The 18,735-nt window shown below is 32.0% G+C and overlaps 1 long non-coding RNA gene across 2 annotated transcripts in view; it reads right to left on the bottom strand.

The window, feature by feature from the left end:
• Positions 1-3,847: 3,847 nt before the first annotated feature.
• LOC139865553 (uncharacterized) overlaps positions 3,848-18,735 on the bottom strand; it is a 49,564-nt gene continuing 34,676 nt past the window's right edge. For both annotated transcript variants that reach the window (XR_011765027.1, XR_011765026.1), the window contains 2 exons: positions 4,674-4,790; positions 3,848-4,113 (listed from right to left, as the gene is read on the bottom strand). This is a non-coding gene — a long non-coding RNA (uncharacterized lncRNA). The remainder of the gene's footprint in view (positions 4,114-4,673; positions 4,791-18,735) is intronic.

Genomic DNA, 18,735 nt, shown 5'->3' on the forward strand with positions numbered 1-18,735 from the left:
TTATTATTATTTTTTTGTCATAAAAGTTAAAAAACAACATTTTATTGAAACATGTATTTCGTATACATATGTAACGTAATTAATCACGTAAAGAGAACTTATATTGAATAATAATAATATAGTAATTATAATGTTTGCTTTAAAATTGAGTATTTATATTTTTAATAATAATTAATAGTAATAACAAATGTCTCTTTAATTTTAAAAAAAAATTTAAAATACAATTATTATATGAAATTTGTACAATATGCTTCAAAGTTTGTACATGTGTTCATAGGATGTTTTGTAAAAGATTGTACAATTTGTTTTAAAGTTTGTACATATGGTCATTGTGGTGTTTTAGCTTGAATAATTCTTATTTATGACATCATCATTTTAGAGATTTATATGGTACTATAGATAAACACCAATAATAAATATTAAATTTTGAAATTTAAAAAAAAAAAAAAAAAGTATAGTCAAAACCAACAGTTACTTCTCTATGTGGTGTCTTTGTTTTCGTTTTGTGGGGATATAGCGTCTTCGAAATGATATTTTTTTTTTTTAACAGCGATTGGGATCACCCGAGGGGGACTTTACCACCCGTTGCGATCATCTCCCGTTTCGATTATGCCGATGCAGCGATAATAATCCCGACCCCATCGCTGCCCAGGAGGAAACCTTGAAATCGATTCAAGGGCACGGCCAAGTAAAACCCCCCTCCCCTTTACCCCCCAAACGATATGGAAAAGGTGCCATGGGTGGATACTTCATGGCAGGGATGAAATTGTGTTTTTAATATGTAGCCAACGGTGGTCGAACTCCTGACCTCCCCTAAAGGAAGCAGGCCACCAACCGTTGGACCACATCACAACTTCTTCGAAATGATATTATTTTCTCGGTGTGATTGGTAAAACTGTTTTGTTTAATATCGTTTGATCATTTTCTTTTACCTGGTTGAAAGTCATAAGTTGTATCATTTCTTGTTGGAACATTTGAGCTTTGCCATATAACTCTAACTTTTTGCTATTGGGTTCTTTGTTTATAACTTTCAGTTTTTAAAAATGAATATAGTAGTAAGTTCTTTATACAAATGAACTCAACCTTTATTTATTTTGGACGCGGTATTTATCAAAATACCAATGTTATACGGAGTAATATGATGAAATTAGAGAAATATTTTCCGACAACACATGATTTATTGAACTTTAATATGCGTTTTACATGTGTGTCAATATGTCACATGTCAACTTATACCTTAGCCGAATATACGAACTTAGCTGAGTTTTTAGACGAGCATGCCACCAACACGCCTATAGTGCGACGTGCTAGTGAATTTGGAGTTGTGGCGTGCTGGATGGTGGCAAGGGGAAGATGCAGCCCGTGTTGGCTACGTGTTTGTTCCTGACTAGTCGTTGGTGCTATTCTCGAATCTTTTGCTCGTTTGAGTCAAACCAGGAGTTTAAAGAGGATAGTTTCAAAATTTAATATACAAGTATAATTAATAATAATAAATTTGTACAATTTCATCTATTAACACACTTCATTTAAACACAATTTTTATATAATCTCATACATCTATTTTTCCACTTTTTATTTTTCAATTATTTTATAGACAACACTCATAGTGGAAAACAAAAACCCGAAGGATTGGTCGTTGTATAGTAACATATTAGGCGGCTAACCGATCGATAACTCCCGGCTCGTCATCTTCAACCCCATCACGACCTTCACTTATTTTTGCCAGTTCTACGCAAAGCGCATTCAATATGAGCCAACCAAATATTCAACAACAAATCCAACATCAACAACAACTTCAACAACTACAACAAATTCAACAACCACTCGGGTTAACACCACAACGACCTTTTCAACAAACTCAAAACGCGTTCAACATGAGCCAATTAGAAACCAAACAACAAACGCAACAAGAAATAGAACAACAAACCGAACAACAAGCAGGGTTCGAGGAGAAAAATAAGTCACCAACAAAAAGGCAAAGAAAAAGCACGTGAACTGTGCAACAAAAAATTGTGAACAACATAAGAAGAAGTTAGGTTGGCATAATGTTGGGTTGATTTGTCCGAGAATCCGATTACCGGAAACTCTCAAAAACGAAATTATTTGCGGGCTACCTTAGTAAATAAAGTCAACGATAACAACGGATGGTTTCGAGGTGAAGATGAGTTATCGGACAAATGACGTTATGTGGACAAGGGTTGTATGGCTTTTCAATGATACTATGAGGAAGAAAATGCAATCGAAGAAGTAGTCGACGAAACAAACAAGACTTTTACGATATCGTATTATATGAATGAGTAAAAAATGTGGGCGTTTAAAGATCTTAGGATTTTTTGAAAGACAAACCGAAGTGGCTTACGCTTACTCCGGTTGGTGGAGATATTATAGTAAAGGTTTGCGCGATACGGATGATGAAGACGCATTCCGTACGATTGATATCACAAACGATCGAACTGATGTGCTTTTAGGTGATGATCCGATTCCAAGGCCCATGGGAAGGAATCGAGCAAGGAAAGCGGCTAAGAGCTCTGCATCTTCCGATGCGACGACAAGCTCTCGTGAAACAAACTCTTCAAAATTTGAGGAGTTAGTTGAACAAGTTAACACGTATAAGACCGAAGTCGTCCAAAAAAGCTTGTTCAAATGGACACAATCACTCGGACGGAGTGTATGAAAGGCGCACACGAAGCTACAAAAAAAATATTTGGCGCAAATGGAAATCTCAAACATATCGAACCCCAAGGAAAGGAAAACGTTGCATGAAAATTAAAAAGAACTTTCTCGAAGAGTACAACGACTTAATTCAGTTATAGGATGAGGATGACGAGTAGTTTTAATATTTATATTATTGTATTTAATTTAAATTTAGATGTGTTTTATTAATTTAATTGTTTTTATATTTACAATTAATAGGCTAACTAACTAAACAAAATAAGAACTAAAATAAATTATACAATAATAAAAATGAAAAAGAAATTAAAAATACTCACTCATACTTCTAATACGCCACTCAGTACTATCACATTATTTCTTAATTTACCAACACGTTTATCACTTCACCGTCAAGCACCCCATCCCACCCCGACCCATCAACATGTAAATGATCTTAAGTCTTGCCCAATTACCGCCATAACATGTCACACATTTACAAATTTTCAGTGATTTGGATGATCGAGTTGATTTTCAAGGAGATATCTGTTTCTTTTTTTTTTAAATTAAATTACTAGTTTATAACCCGCGCATTCGCGGGTATTTTATGATAAATAATTCTAAAAAAAAATATTGATAATAACTTATTTATGTTAATGATATAAGTGCAATATATGTGAATAATAAATCGACAAATAGCAAAAACATTAAAAGTCGGCGAACAAAGTAAATGAGTATGAATTGTGACATTAACAATGGGTCAACATGTGATTCTTATTTGAGAATCTTATTTGAGAAATTTTTGGTTTCAAAGTAAATCCCCGTCCAGTCAAACTAATTCAAACCCAGAAACACATTTTATTCTCTTGTTAATTGTATACAACCATCTGTTAAATATGATCATAAAACTATTTGTATATAATATAATACAAATAATAATTGAAACTTATTAACTTCGTAGTTTTGTCACCAATTGACCCGTTAAAAATAAAACATACCTTTTTCAAAATGAGCTCGTTATCGAGTATACATTTCTAATCCAATTCAACACACTATGTAATTCTCTAACTATGAGTAATCATAAACTTGATAGGTTAATTTCATATTTACGTTGTCAGGAGTAGTTCTATAATATGTGGAGTGCTATCTCCACAAACCAATCTTCAATTTCAACCCACTTATTTTAAGAAGTCACTTACATTATAACATAAAGGTTTTATCAAACACATTCCCAAGATAATGAAAAGCTTAAAGTGTGAATGCCATTACCAAGAACTATTGCTACCTTACCGAGTACTTACCTATAGCTTCTGCTAACGATAGCAACTAATGCCTATCGATTATCACAACCTTCTTTATAGAATTATAGGCTCTTCTAAATAGGGTTGCTTGTTAAGTTCCATCTCTTTAATCTGATTAACCCCTCAATCGGCATTCACATCTTCTTTTATTGAAGCATTAGACCTGTGTAAAGTGAGAAAAAAAAACTATACTATAGTAGCAAATATATAAATACTTCATTTTCTCCATAACTTTTGTTGTAAAAACCCTAATAAGAAATACAAACAAAACTTCGATATTATAAGCTCTTCTAAATCGAGGTGCTTGTTAAGTACCATTTATTTATTGAGATTAACCCCTCAATCAGCATTTACATCTTCTTTTATTTAAAGTGAAAAAAAAAATTAAATAAAACAAAATACCATAGCAGCAAATATATAAAGAAACACTTCATTCTATCCATACCTTTTGCTGTAAAGCTATCACCCTATCATAAATACCCTTTATTGTTAAATTCTACAGTGTTAATGAAAGAATACCTAGTATTAGCAAACTGATATAGAAGTATCGATAGATGTCAATAGCATTAACCATTTTTGATACCCCGAAGTATCTCTCTTATCGAAAGATAAGTAAATACCCAATTTTATAGTTACTTTTAATGAACAATAAAAAAGAAGCCAAAAATAGCAATTGATACTAAGTACTTTATTTTATCATGCATGCCCTGATATGATGCTGACCTGATTCCACTGCGACCAACATTGAGATTTCCAATCCGCCTTGCCCATTTTGTCAAAGCAAATATGAATCAAATGAGACGAGTTAATATCATATTACTACTATGGAGTCACAGCAACCTGCAAATAATCATATAAATTTGGATGGAGCAAATCGTTAGGAACAAAAATTAAAGCTCACAATTTCATACTCTACATGGTGCACCAATTTCATACTCCATTGATGAAATGTCCCGTTCTTATTGATTAAAAACGTTCCATATTAATTGATTTCGTTGCGAGGTTTTGACCTCTATATGAGACGTTTTTCAAAGACTGCATTCATTTTAAAACAAACCATAACCATTATTTCATCAATAAAGGTTTAAAAAGCTTTACGTAGATTATCAAATAATGATAATCTAAAATATCCTGTTTACACACGACCATTACATAATGGTTTACAATACAAATATGTTACAACAAAATAAGTTTCTTGAATGCAGTTTTTTTTTCTTCACAATATCATAAAAGCATGGACTCCAAATCTCGTCCTTATTTAAGTATGCGACAGCAGAAGCTCTTAATAATCACCTGAGAATAAACATGCTTAAAACTTCAACAAAAATGTTGGTGAGCTATAGGTTTAACCTATATATTATCAAATCATAATAATAGACCACAAGATTTCATATTTCAATATACATCCCATACATAGAGATAAAATTATTCATATGGTGAACACCTGGTAATCGACATTAACAAGATATATATATAAGAATATCCCCATCATTCCGGGACACCCTTCGGATATGATATAAATTTCGAAGTACTAAAGCATCCGGTACTTTGGATGGGGTTTGTTAGGCCCAATAGATCTATCTTTAGGATTCGCGTCAATTAGGGTGTCTGTTCCCTAATTCTTAGATTACCAGACTTAATAAAAAGGGGCATATTCGATTTCGATAATTCAACCATAGAATGTAGTTTCACGTACTTGTGTCTATTTTGTAAATCATTTATAAAACCTGCATGTATTCTCATCCCAAAAATATTAGATTTTAAAAGTGGGACTATAACTCACTTTCACAGATTTTTACTTCATCGGGAAGTAAGACTTGGCCACTAGTCGATTCACGAACCTATAACAAATATGTACTTATATATCAAAGTATGTTCAAAATATATTTACAACACTTTTAATACATTTTGATGTTTTAAGTTTATTAAGTCAGCTGTCCTCGTTAGTAACCTACAACTAGTTGTCCACAGTTAGATGTACAGAAATAAATCGATATATATTATCTTGAATCAATCCACGACCCAGTGTATACATATCTCAGTATTGATCACAACTCAAACTATATATATTTTGGAATCAACCTCAACCCTGTATAGCTAACTCCGACATTCACATATAGAGTGTCTATGGTTGTTCCGAAATATATATAGATGTGTCGACATGATAGGTCAAAACATTGTATACGTGTCTATGGTATCTCAAGATTACATAATATACAATACAAGTTGATTAAGTTATGGTTGGAATAGATTTGTTACCAATTTTCACGTAACTAAAATGAGAAAAATTATCCAATCTTGTTTTACCCATAACTTCTTCATTTTAAATCCGTTTTGAGTGAATCAAATTGCTATGGTTTCATATTGAACTCTATTTTATGAATCTAAACAGAAAAAGTATAGGTTTATAGTCAGAAATATAAGTTACAAGTCGTTTTTGTAAAGGTAGTCATTTCAGTCGAAAGAACGACGTCTAGATGACCATTTTAGAAAACATACTTACACTTTGAGTTTAACCATGATTTTTTGATATAGTTTCATATTCATAAGAAAAATCATTTTCTCAGAAGAACAACTTTTAAATCAAAGTTTATCATAGTTTTTAATTAACTAAACCAAAACAGCCCGCGGTGTTACTACGACGGCGTAAATTCGGTTTTACAGTGTTTTTCGTGTTTCCAGGTTTTAAATCATTAAGTTAGCATATCATATAGATATAGAACATGTGTTTAGTTGATTTTAAAAGTCAAGTTAGAAGAATTAACTTTTGTTTGCGAACAAGTTTAGAATTAACTAAACTATGTTCTAGTGATTACAAGTTTAAACCTTCGAATAAGATAGCTTTATATGTATGAATCGAATGATGTTATGAACATCATTACTACCTTAAGTTCCTTGGATAAACCTACTGGAAAAGAGAAAAATGGATCTAGCTTCAACGGATCCTTGGATGGCTCGAAGTTCTTGAAGCAGAATCATGACACGAAAACAAGTTCAAGTAAGATCATCACTTGAAATAAGATTGTTATAGTTATAGAAATTGAACCAAAGTTTGAATATGATTATTACCTTGTATTAGAATGATAACATACTGTAAGAAACAAAGATTTCTTGAGGTTGGATGATCACCTTACAAGATTGGAAGTGAGCTAGCAAACTTGAAAGTATTCTTGATTTTATGTAACTAGAACTTGTAGAATTTATGAAGAACACTTAGAACTTGAAGATAGAACTTGAGAGAGATCAATTAGATGAAGAAAATTGAAGAATGAAAGTGTTTGTAGGTGTTTTTGGTCGTTGGTGTATGGATTAGATATAAAGGATATGTAATTTTGTTTTCATGTAAATAAGTCATGAATGATTACTCATATTTTTGTAATTTTATGAGATATTTCATGCTAGTTGCCAAATGATGGTTCCCACATGTGTTAGGTGACTCACATGGGCTGCTAAGAGCTGATCATTGGAGTGTATATACCAATAGTACATACATCTAAAAGCTGTGTATTGTACGAGTACGAATACGGGTGCATACGAGTAGAATTGTTGATGAAACTGAACGAGAATGTAATTGTAAGCATTTTTGTTAAGTAGAAGTATTTTGATAAGTGTATGGAAGTCTTTCAAAAGTGTATAAATACATATTAAAACACTACATGTATATACATTTTAACTGAGTCGTTAAGTCATCGTTAGTCGTTACATGTAAGTGTTGTTTTGAAACCTTTAGGTTAACGATCTTGTTAAATGTTGTTAACCCAATGTTTATAATATCAAATGAGATTTTAAATTATTATATTATCATGATATTATCATGTATGAATATCTCTTAGTATGATATATATACATTAAATGTCTTTACAACGATAATCGTTACATATAAGTCTCGTTTAAAAATCATTAAGTTAGTAGTCTTGTTTTTACATATGTAGTTCATTGTTAATATACTTAATGATATGTTTACTTATCATAATATCATGTTAACTATATATATATCCATATATATGTCATCATATAGTTTTTACAAGTTTTAACGTTCGTGAATCACCGGTCAACTTGGGTGGTCAATTGTCTATATGAAACCTATTTCAATTAATCAAGTATTAACAAGTTTGATTGCTTAACATGTTGGAAACATTTAATCATGTAAATATCAATCTCAATTAATATATATAACCATGGAAAAGTTCGGGTCACTACAGTACCTACCCGTTAAATAAATTTCGTCCCGAAATTTTAAGCTGTTGAAGGTGTTGATGAATCTTCTAGAAATAGATGCGGGTATTTCTTCTTCATCTGATCTTCACACTCCTAGGTGAACTCGGGTCCTCTACGATCATTCCATCGAACCTTAACAATTGGTATCTTGTTTTGCTTAAGTTTTTAACCTCACGATCCATTATTTCGACGGGTTCTTCGATGAATTGAAGTTTTTTGTTGATTTGGATTTCATCTAACGGAATAGTGAGATCTTCTTTAGCAAAACATTTCTTCAAATTCGAGACGTGGAAAGTGTTATGTGCAGCCGCGAGTTGTTGAGGTAACTCAAGTCGGTAAGCTACTGGTCCGACACGATCAATAATCTTGAATGGTCCAATATACCTTGGATTTAATTTCCCTCGTTTACCAAATCGAACAACGCCTTTCCAAGGTGCAACTTTAAGCATGACCATCTCTCCAATTTCAAATTCTATATATTTTCTTTTAATGTCAGCATAGCTCTTTTGTCGACTTTGGTCGGTTTTCAACCGTTGTTGAATTTGGATGATCTTCTCAGTAGTTTCTTGTATTATCTCCGGACCTGTAATCTGTCTATCCCCCACTTCACTCCAACAAATCGGAGACCTACACTTTCTACCATAAAGTGCTTTAAACGGCACCATCTCAATGCTTGAATGGTAGCTGTTGTTGTAGGAAAATTCTGCTAACGGTAGATGTCGATCCCAACTGTTTCCGAAATCAATAACACATGCTTGTAGCATGTCTTCAAGCGTTTGTATCGTCCTTTCACTCTGCCCATCAGTTTGTGGATGATAGGCAGTACTCATGTCTAGACGAGTTCCTAATGCTTGCTGTAATGTCTGCCAGAATCTTGAAATAAATCTGCCATCCCTATCAGAGATAATAGAGATTGGTATTCCATGTCTGGAGACGACTTCCTTCAAATACAGTCGTGCTAACTTCTCCATCTTGTCATCTTCTCTTATTGGCAGGAAGTGTGCTGATTTGGTGAGACGATCAACTATTACCCAAATAGTATCAAAACCACTTGCAGTCCTTGGCAATTTAGTGATGAAATCCATGGTAATGTTTTCCCATTTCCATTCCGGGATTTCGGGTTGTTGAAGTAGACCTGATGGTTTTTGATGCTCAGCTTTGACCTTAGAACACGTCAAACACTCTCCTACGTATTTAGCAACATCGGCTTTCATACCCGGCCACCAAAAATGTTTCTTGAGATCCTTGTACATCTTCCCCGTTCCAGGACGTATTGAGTATCTGGTTTTATGAGCTTCTCTAAGTACCATTTCTCTCATATCTCCAAATTTTGCTACCCAAATCCTTTCAGCCCTATACCGGGTTCCGTCTTCCCGAATATTAAGATGCTTCTCCGATCCTTTGGGTATTTCATCCTTTAAATTTCCCTCTTTTAAAACTCCTTGTTGCGCCTCCTTTATTTGAGTAGTAAGGTTATTATGAATCATTATATTCATAGATTTTACTCGAATGGGTTCTCTGTCCTTCCTGCTCAAGGCATCGGCTACCACATTTGCCTTCCCCGGGTGGTAACAAATCTCAAAGTCATAATCATTCAACAATTCAATCCACCTACGCTGCCTCATATTCAGTTGTTTCTGATTAAATATGTGTTGAAGACTTTTGTGGTTGGTATATATAATACTTTTAACCCCATATAAGTAGTGCCTCCAAGTCTTTAATGCAAAAATAACCGCGCCTAATTTCAAACCATGCGTCGTATAATTTTGTTCGTGAATCTTCAATTGTCTAGACGCATAAGCAATCACCTTCGTTCATTGCATTAATACATAACCGAGACCTTGCTTTGATGCGTCACAATAAATCACAAAATCATCATTCCCTTCAGGCAATGACAATATAGGTGCCGTAGTTAGCTTTTTCTTCAATAACTGAAACGCTTTCTCTTGTTCATCATTCCATTCAAATTTCTTCCCTTTATGCGTTAATGCAGTCAATGGTTTTGCTATTCTGGAAAAGTCTTGGATGAACCTTCTGTAGTAACCAGCTAGTCCTAAAAACTGGCGTATGTGTTTCGGAGTTTTCGGGGTTTCCCACTTTTCAACAGTTTCTATCTTTGCCGGATCCACCTTAATACCTTCTTTGTTCACTATGTGACCGAGGAATTGAACTTCTTCCAACCAAAATGCACACTTTGAAAACTTAGCGTACAATTCTTCCTTCCTCAATACTTCTAACACCTTTCTCAAATGTTCACCGTGTTCTTGGTCATTCTTTGAGTAAATAAGTATGTCATCAATGAAAACAATGACAAACTTGTCAAGGTATGGTCCACACACTCGGTTCATAAGGTCCATGAACACAGCTGGTGCATTAGTTAAACCAAACGGCATGACCATAAACTCGTAATGACCGTAACGTGTTCTGAAAGCAGTCTTTGGAATATCATCTTCTTTCACCCGCATTTGATGATACCCGGAACGTAAGTCAATCTTTGAATAAACAGACGAGCCTTGTAGTTGATCAAATAAGTCGTCGATTCTCGGTAGTGGGTAGCGGTTCTTGATGGTAAGTTTGTTCAACTCTCGGTAGTCGATACACAACCTGAATGTACCATCTTTCTTCTTGACAAACAAAACAGGAGCTCCCCACGGTGATGTGCTTGGTCGAATGAAACCACGCTCTAAAAGTTCTTGTAATTGGCTTTGCAGTTCTTTCATCTTGAAATGTCCCGTTCTTATTGATTAAAAACGTTCCATATTAATTGATTTCGTTGCGAGGTTTTGACCTCTATATGAGACGTTTTTCAAAGACTGCATTCTTTTTAAAACAAACCATAACCTTTATTTCATAAATAAAGGTTTAAAAAGCTTTACGTAGATTATCAAATAATGATAATCTAAAATATCCTGTTTACACACGACCATTACATAATGGTTTACAATACAAATATGTTACATCAAAATCAGTTTCTTGAATGCAGTTTTTACACAATATCATACAAACATGGACTCCAAATCTTGTCCTTATTTTAGTATGCAACAGCGAAAGCTCTTAGTATCCACCTGAGAATAAACATGCTTTAAACGTCAACAAAAATGTTAGTGAGTTATAGGTTTAACCTATATATATCAAATCGTAACAATAGACCACATGATTTCATATTTCAATACACATCTCATACATAGAGATAAAAAGCATTCATATGGTGAACACCTGGTAATCGACATTAACAAGATGCATATATAAGAATATCCCCATCATACCGGGACACCCTTCGGATATGATATAAAATTCGAAGTACTAAAGCATCCGGTACTTTGGATGGGGTTTGTTAGGCCCAATAGATCTATCTTTAGGATTCGCGTCAATTAGGGTGTCTGTTCCCTAATTCTTAGATTACCAGACTTAATAAAAAGGGGCATATTCGATTTTGATAATTCAACCATAGAATGTAGTTTCACGTACTTGTGTCTATTTTATAAATCATTTATAAAACCTGCATGTATTCTCATCCCAAAAATATTAGATTTTAAAAGTGGGACTATAACTCACTTTCACAGATTTTTACTTCGTCGGGAAGTAAGACTTGGCCACTGGTTGATTTGCGAACCTATAACAATATATACATATATATCAAAGTATGTTCAAAATATATTTACAATACTTTTAATATATTTTGATGTTTTAAGTTTATTAAGTCAGCTGTCCTCGTTAGTAACCTACAAGTAGTTGTCCACAGTTAGATGTACAGAAATAAATTGATAAATATTATCTTGAATCAATCCACGACCCAGTGTATACGTATCTCAGTATTGATCACAACTCAAACTATATATATTTTGGAATCAACCTCAACCTTGTATAGCTAACTCCAACATTCACATATAGAGTGTCTATGGTTGTTCCGAAATATATATAGATGTGTCGACATGATAGGTCGAAACATTGTATACGTGTCTATGGTATCTCAAGATTACATAATATACAACACAAGTTGATTAAGTTATGGTTGGAATAGATTTGTTACCAATTTTCACGTAGCTAAAATGAGAAAAATTATCCAATCTTGTTTTACCCATAACTTCTTCATTTTAAATCCGTTTTGAGTGAATCAAATTGCTATGGTTTCATATTGAACTCTATTTTATGAATCTAAACAGAAAAAGTATAGGTTTATAGTCGGAAAAATAAGTTACAAGTCATTTTTTTAAAGGTAGTCATTTCAGTCGAAAATACGACGTCTAGATGACCATTTTAGAAAACATACTTCCACTTTGAGTTTAACTATAATTTTTGGATATAGTTTCATGTTCATAATAAAAATCATTTTTCCAGAATAACAACTTTTAAATCAAATTTCATCATAGTTTTTAATTAACTAACCCAAAACAGCCCGCGGTGTTACTACGACGGCGTAAATCTGGTTTTACGGTGTTTTTCGTGTTTCCGAGTTTTAAATCATTAAGTTAGCATATCATATAGATATAGAACATGTGTTTATTTGATTTTAAAAGTCAAGTTAGAAGGATTAACTTTTATTTGCGAACAAGTTTAGAATTAACTAAGCTATGTTCTAGTGATTACAAGTTTAAACCTTCGAATAAGATAGTTTTATATGTATGAATCGAATGATGTTATGAACATCATTACTACCTCAAGTTCCTTGGACAAACCTACTGGAAATGAGGAAAATAGATCTAGCTTCAAAGGATCCTTGGATGGCTTGAAAGTTCTTGAAGCAGAATCATGACACGAAAACAATTTCAAGTAAGATTTCCACTCGAAATAAGATTGTTATAGTTATAGAAATTGAATTAAAGTTTGAATATGATTATTAACTTGTATTAGAAAGATAACCTACTGTAAGTAACAAAGGTTTCTTGATCTTGGATGATTACTTGGAATGGATTTAGAAAACTTGGAAGTAAACTTGCAATCTTGGAAGTATTCTTGATTTTATGAAACTAGAACTTTTGGAATTTATGAAGAACACTTAGAACTTGAAGATAGAACTTGAGAGAGATCAATTAGATGAAGAAAATTGAAGAATGAAAGTATTTGTAGGTGTTTTTGGTCGTTGGTGTATGGATTAGATATAAAGGATATGTAATTTTGTTTTCATGTAAATAAGTCATGAATGATTACTCATATTTTTGTAATTTTATGAGATATTTCATGCAAGTTTCCAAATGATGGTTCCTACATGTGTTAGGTGACTCACATGGGCTGCTAAGAGCTGATCATTGGAGTGTTGATAATGCTAAAAACGAACATATATTTCATAGCATTATTCCTCAAGAAAAACAAGCTTTTAGTTGCAATTGTTCTATTTACAAGTGATATTCGTTTAAATAATAAAAGGTGAAGACAAAAGACAGATTCGACGAATTGAAGACGCAAACGACCAAAAAGCTCAAAAGAACAAAAGACAATCAAAAAGGTTCCAATTATTGATAAGAAACGTCTCGAAATTACAGAAGTACAAGATTCAAAACGCAAAGTACAAGATATTAAATTGTACGCGACGACGTTCGAAAATCCGGAACCGGGACTAGAGTCAACTCTTAACGCTCGACGCAACGGACTAAAAATTACAAGTTAACTATGTATATAAATATAATATAATATATAATTAATTATATTAATTATATATATATTATATATATATATTAAAAACCGTCGGCAGCAAGAAACTCCAAGGGTGTGAGCTGTAAATACATCTTCGCGACTCGCGGAGTTTTAAGGGCATTTTGCCGCGAGTCGCGGAGCCCCAATTTTCAACTCTGGCTATAAAGCCAACCGAATTCTGATCAAATTTAATCATCTTTTTTCTTCCTCTTCATACGTAAAATTTATATTTATATTTATAATTTATATTTTAATTTTAATTATAATTCTAATAATAAGGGTATGTTAGCGAATGTTGTAAGGGTGTAAGTCGAAATTCTGTCCGTGTAACGCTACGCTATTTTTAATCATTGTAAGTTATGTTCAACCTTTTTATATTAATGTCTCGTAGCTAAGTTATTATTATGCTTATTTAAAATGAAGTAATCATGATGTTGGGCTAATTACTAAAATTGGGTAATTGGGCTTTGTACCATAATTGGGGTTTGGACAAAAGAACGACACTTGTGGAAACTAGGCTATGGGCTATTAATGGGCTTTATATTTGTTTAACTAAATGAAAGTTTGTTAATGTTAATATAAAGATTTACAATTGGGCGTCCCTATAAATTACCATATACACTCGATCGGACACGATGGGCGGGGTATTTATATGTACGAATAATCGTTCATTTAACCGGACACGGGAATGGATTAATAGCCACTAGAATAATTAAAACAGGGGTGAAATTACATTCAAGGGTAATTGGTGTAATTGTTAACAAAGTAGTAAAACCTTGGTTTACACGCAGTCGATAACCTGGTGTATTCATTAAACAAAGTATTAAAACCTTGTTACAATTCGAATCCCCAATTAGTTGGAATATTTAACTTCGGGTATAATAATAATTTGACAAGGACACTTGCAATTTATATTTATGACTGATGGACTGTTATGGACAAAAACCAGACGGACATATTGAATAATCCAGGACAAAGGACAATTAACCCATGGGCATAAAACTAAAATCAACACGTCAAACATCATGATTACGGAAGTTTAAATAAGCATAATTCTTTTATTTCATATTTAATTTCCTTTATTTTATATTTAATTGCACTTCTAATTATCGCACTTTTATTTATTGTTATTTAATCGCACTTTTAATTATCGTACTTTTTAATTATCGCAATTTTATTATTCGCAATTTCATTATTGTTATTTACTTTACGCTTTAATTTAAGTCTTGTATTTATTTTATATCTTACATTAGGTTTTAACTGCGACTAAAGTTTTAAAATCGACAAACCGGTCATTAAACGGTAAAAACCCCCCTTTATAATAATAATATTACTTATATATATATTTGTATTTTTATAAAAGTAAACTAATATAGCGTTGAGCTTTGTTTAAAGATTTCCCTGTGGAACGAACCGGACTTACTAAAAACTACACTACTGTACGATTAGGTACACTGCCTATAAGTGTTGTAGCAAGGTTTAAGTATATCCATTCTATAAATAAATAAATATCTTGTGTAAAATTGTATCGTATTTAATAGTTTTTCCTAGTAAAATATAAACTATTTTATATACACCTCGCTTCACATCAAGTATTTTTGGCGCCGCTGCCGGGGATCGAACCCGGGTCACCCGCGTGACAGGCGGGAATACTTACCACTATACTACAACGAACATATATTTCATAGCATTATTCCTCAAGAAAGACAAGCTTTTAGTTGCAATTGTTCTATTTACAAGTGATATTCGTTTAAATAATAAAAGGTGAAGACAAAAGACAGATTCGACGAATTGAAGACGCAAACGACCAAAAAGCTCAAAAGAACAAAAGACAATCAAAAAGGTTCCAATTATTGATAAGAAACGTCTCGAAATTACAGAAGTACAAGATTCAAAACGCAAAGTACAAGATATTAAATTGTACGCGAGGACGTTCGAAAATCCGGAACCGGGACTAGAGTCAACTCTTAACGCTCGACGCAACGGACTAAAAATTACAAGTTAACTATGTATATAAATATAATATAATATATAATTAATTATATTAATTATATATATATTATATATATATATTAAAAACCGTCGGCAGCAAGAAACTCCAAGGGTGTGAGCTGTAAATACATCTCCGCGACTCGCGGAGTTTTAAGGGCATTTTGCCGCGAGTCGCGGAGCCCCAATTTTCAACTCTGGCTATAAAGCCAACCGAATTCTGATCAAATATAATCATCTTTTTTCTTCCTCTTCATACGTAAAATTTATATTTATATTTATAATTTATATTTTAATTTTAATTATAATTCTAATAATAAGGGTATGTTAGCGAATGTTGTAAGGGTGTAAGTCGAAATTCTGTCCGTGTAACGCTACGCTATTTTTAATCATTGTAAGTTATGTTCAACCTTTTTATATTAATGTCTCGTAGCTAAGTTATTATTATGCTTATTTAAAACGAAGTAATCATGATGTTGGGCTAATTACTAAAATTGGGTAATTGGGCTTTGTACCATAATTGGGGTTTGGACAAAAGAACGACACTTGTGGAAACTAGGCTATGGGCTATTAATGGGCTTTATATTTGTTTAACTAAATGAAAGTTTGTTAATGTTAATATAAAGATTTACAATTGGGCGTCCCTATAAATTACCATATACACTCGATCGGACACGATGGGCGGGGTATTTATATGTACGAATAATCGTTCATTTAACCGGACACGGGAATGGATTAATAGCCACTAGAATAATTAAAACAGGGGTGAAATTACATTCAAGGGTAATTGGTGTAATTGTTAACAAAGTAGTAAAACCTTGGTTTACACGCAGTCGATAACCTGGTGTATTCATTAAACAAAGTATTAAAACCTTGTTACAATTCGAATCCCCAATTAGTTGGAATATTTATCTTCGGGTATAATAATAATTTGATGAGGACACTCGCACTTTATATTTATGACTGATGGACTGTTATGGACAAAAACCAAACGGACATATTAAATAATCCAGGACAAAGGACAATTAACCCATGGGCATAAAACTAAAATCAACACGTCAAACATCATGATTACGGAAGTTTAAATAAGCATAATTCTTTTATTTCATATTTAATTTCCTTTATTTTATATTTAATTGCACTTCTAATTATCGCACTTTTATTTATTGTTATTTAATCGCACTTTTAATTATCGTACTTTTTAATTATCGCAATTTTATTTTATCGCATTTTTATTATTTGCAATTTCATTATCGTTATTTACTTTACGCTTTAATTTAAGTCTTGTATTTATTTTATATTTTACATTAGGTTTTAACTGCGACTAAAGTCTTAAAATCGACAAACCGGTCATTAAACGGTAAAAACCCCCCTTATAATAATAATATTACTTATATATATATTTGTATTTTTATAAAAGTAAACTAATATAGCGTTGAGCTTTGTTTAAAGATTTCCCTGTGGAACGAACCGGACTTACTAAAAACTACACTACTGTACGATTAGGTACACTGCCTATAAGTGTTGTAGCAAGGTTTAAGTATATCCATTCTATAAATAAATAAATATCTTGTGTAAAATTGTATCGTATTTAATAGTATTTTCTGCTAAAATTTAATAACTATTTTATATACACCTCGCTTCACATCAAGTATTTTTGGCGCCGCTGCCGGGGAAAAACTCTTAAAAGCCAGAAGCGCAACGCTAATATAAAAAAAAAAAAAGATTTTTAGTTACTTTTATTAAAAGTCGCTTTTGTAAAAATACGTTTTAATTATTCAAAAATATAAATAAATAAAAAACAAAAATATAAGTATTTTTTAAGATTTTGTAAATATTTAAGTTTTATAAGTTTCTTTATTTCTATTTTAGTTTATAAAAATATAAGTTTTATTTTAAAATCGTTTATTTAAATTAAAAACAGAAAACATAAAATAAAAAAAAAAATAAAGAAAACGCGTAAAAATTTCAAACCTGTCAACAGAATTTCTGAACCCCGCGACTCGCGGGGTTTTCTTCTTTAATTGCCGCGACTCGCGAAGACTTTCTGACAGGCGACAGGAAGCCCTAAACCTGCATTAATTACGGTTAATATTAATTATTATTAATTATTAAACCTAATTATTATTATTATTATTATTAGTATTAGTTTTAGTTTTATTTTTTTTACTTTTTATTTTATTTATATATTTTAGTTTAATTAGTTTTATTAAATTGTAAAATTAGTAGTTTTATTAAATAATTAATATAAAAATAATATTTTTTATAAAAATTGTACTTTTTACAACTTTTTGTATATTTTTATATTTTGTCCCTTTTTAATCGTTGTAGCGTAATATTTGTAATTTTAGCTCATATTTAATTTTAAACTTAGTTTTTGCTATAGTCATTTTTACTCCTAGATTTTTAGGCTTTGCCGTAGAATTCCTTAAGTGCTTTTTCTTTAGACTAAGATTTAGGTGCTTTAGAATTTTGCGACGCCTTTTTAAGTTTTAGTTTCTTTTTAAGTTATTTCCATTTGGGATTTAGTTTTTCCTGTAAGCTTTAATATTTTTAGACCTTTTATTATGTATCAATTATCATTCCAATTAGTAATCTCAATTTGCGATTATAATTTTAAGTTAGTTGTAGTAATAAGGTTAGGTTAGTCAAGTATTTTTAAGTTTTTATAAGTTTCTTTTATTTTTCCGTCACCTTTTATTTTTCAACCATTTTTTCTTTTTCGACCTTTTGCGACGAACTCTTTTTCTTTCTTATTTCTCGCCATTCTAGTTTTTAGGACTTAGAATTTTTTCTACTTCTTATCTAAATTTCTTAAAATTACGAAAATTTATTTTGAGTGGTTAAATTGATAGACATCAAAATTTTCTGGTTCGTAGTAATAGTTGGATTTGTACGTGGACCGGGTTATTGGAGCCAAACAGTCCTCAATTATATTGAGACCAAA

The sequence above is a fragment of the Rutidosis leptorrhynchoides genome, chromosome 1 (genome assembly GCF_046630445.1).
Source record: "Rutidosis leptorrhynchoides isolate AG116_Rl617_1_P2 chromosome 1, CSIRO_AGI_Rlap_v1, whole genome shotgun sequence".
Taxonomy (NCBI): domain Eukaryota; kingdom Viridiplantae; phylum Streptophyta; class Magnoliopsida; order Asterales; family Asteraceae; genus Rutidosis; species Rutidosis leptorrhynchoides.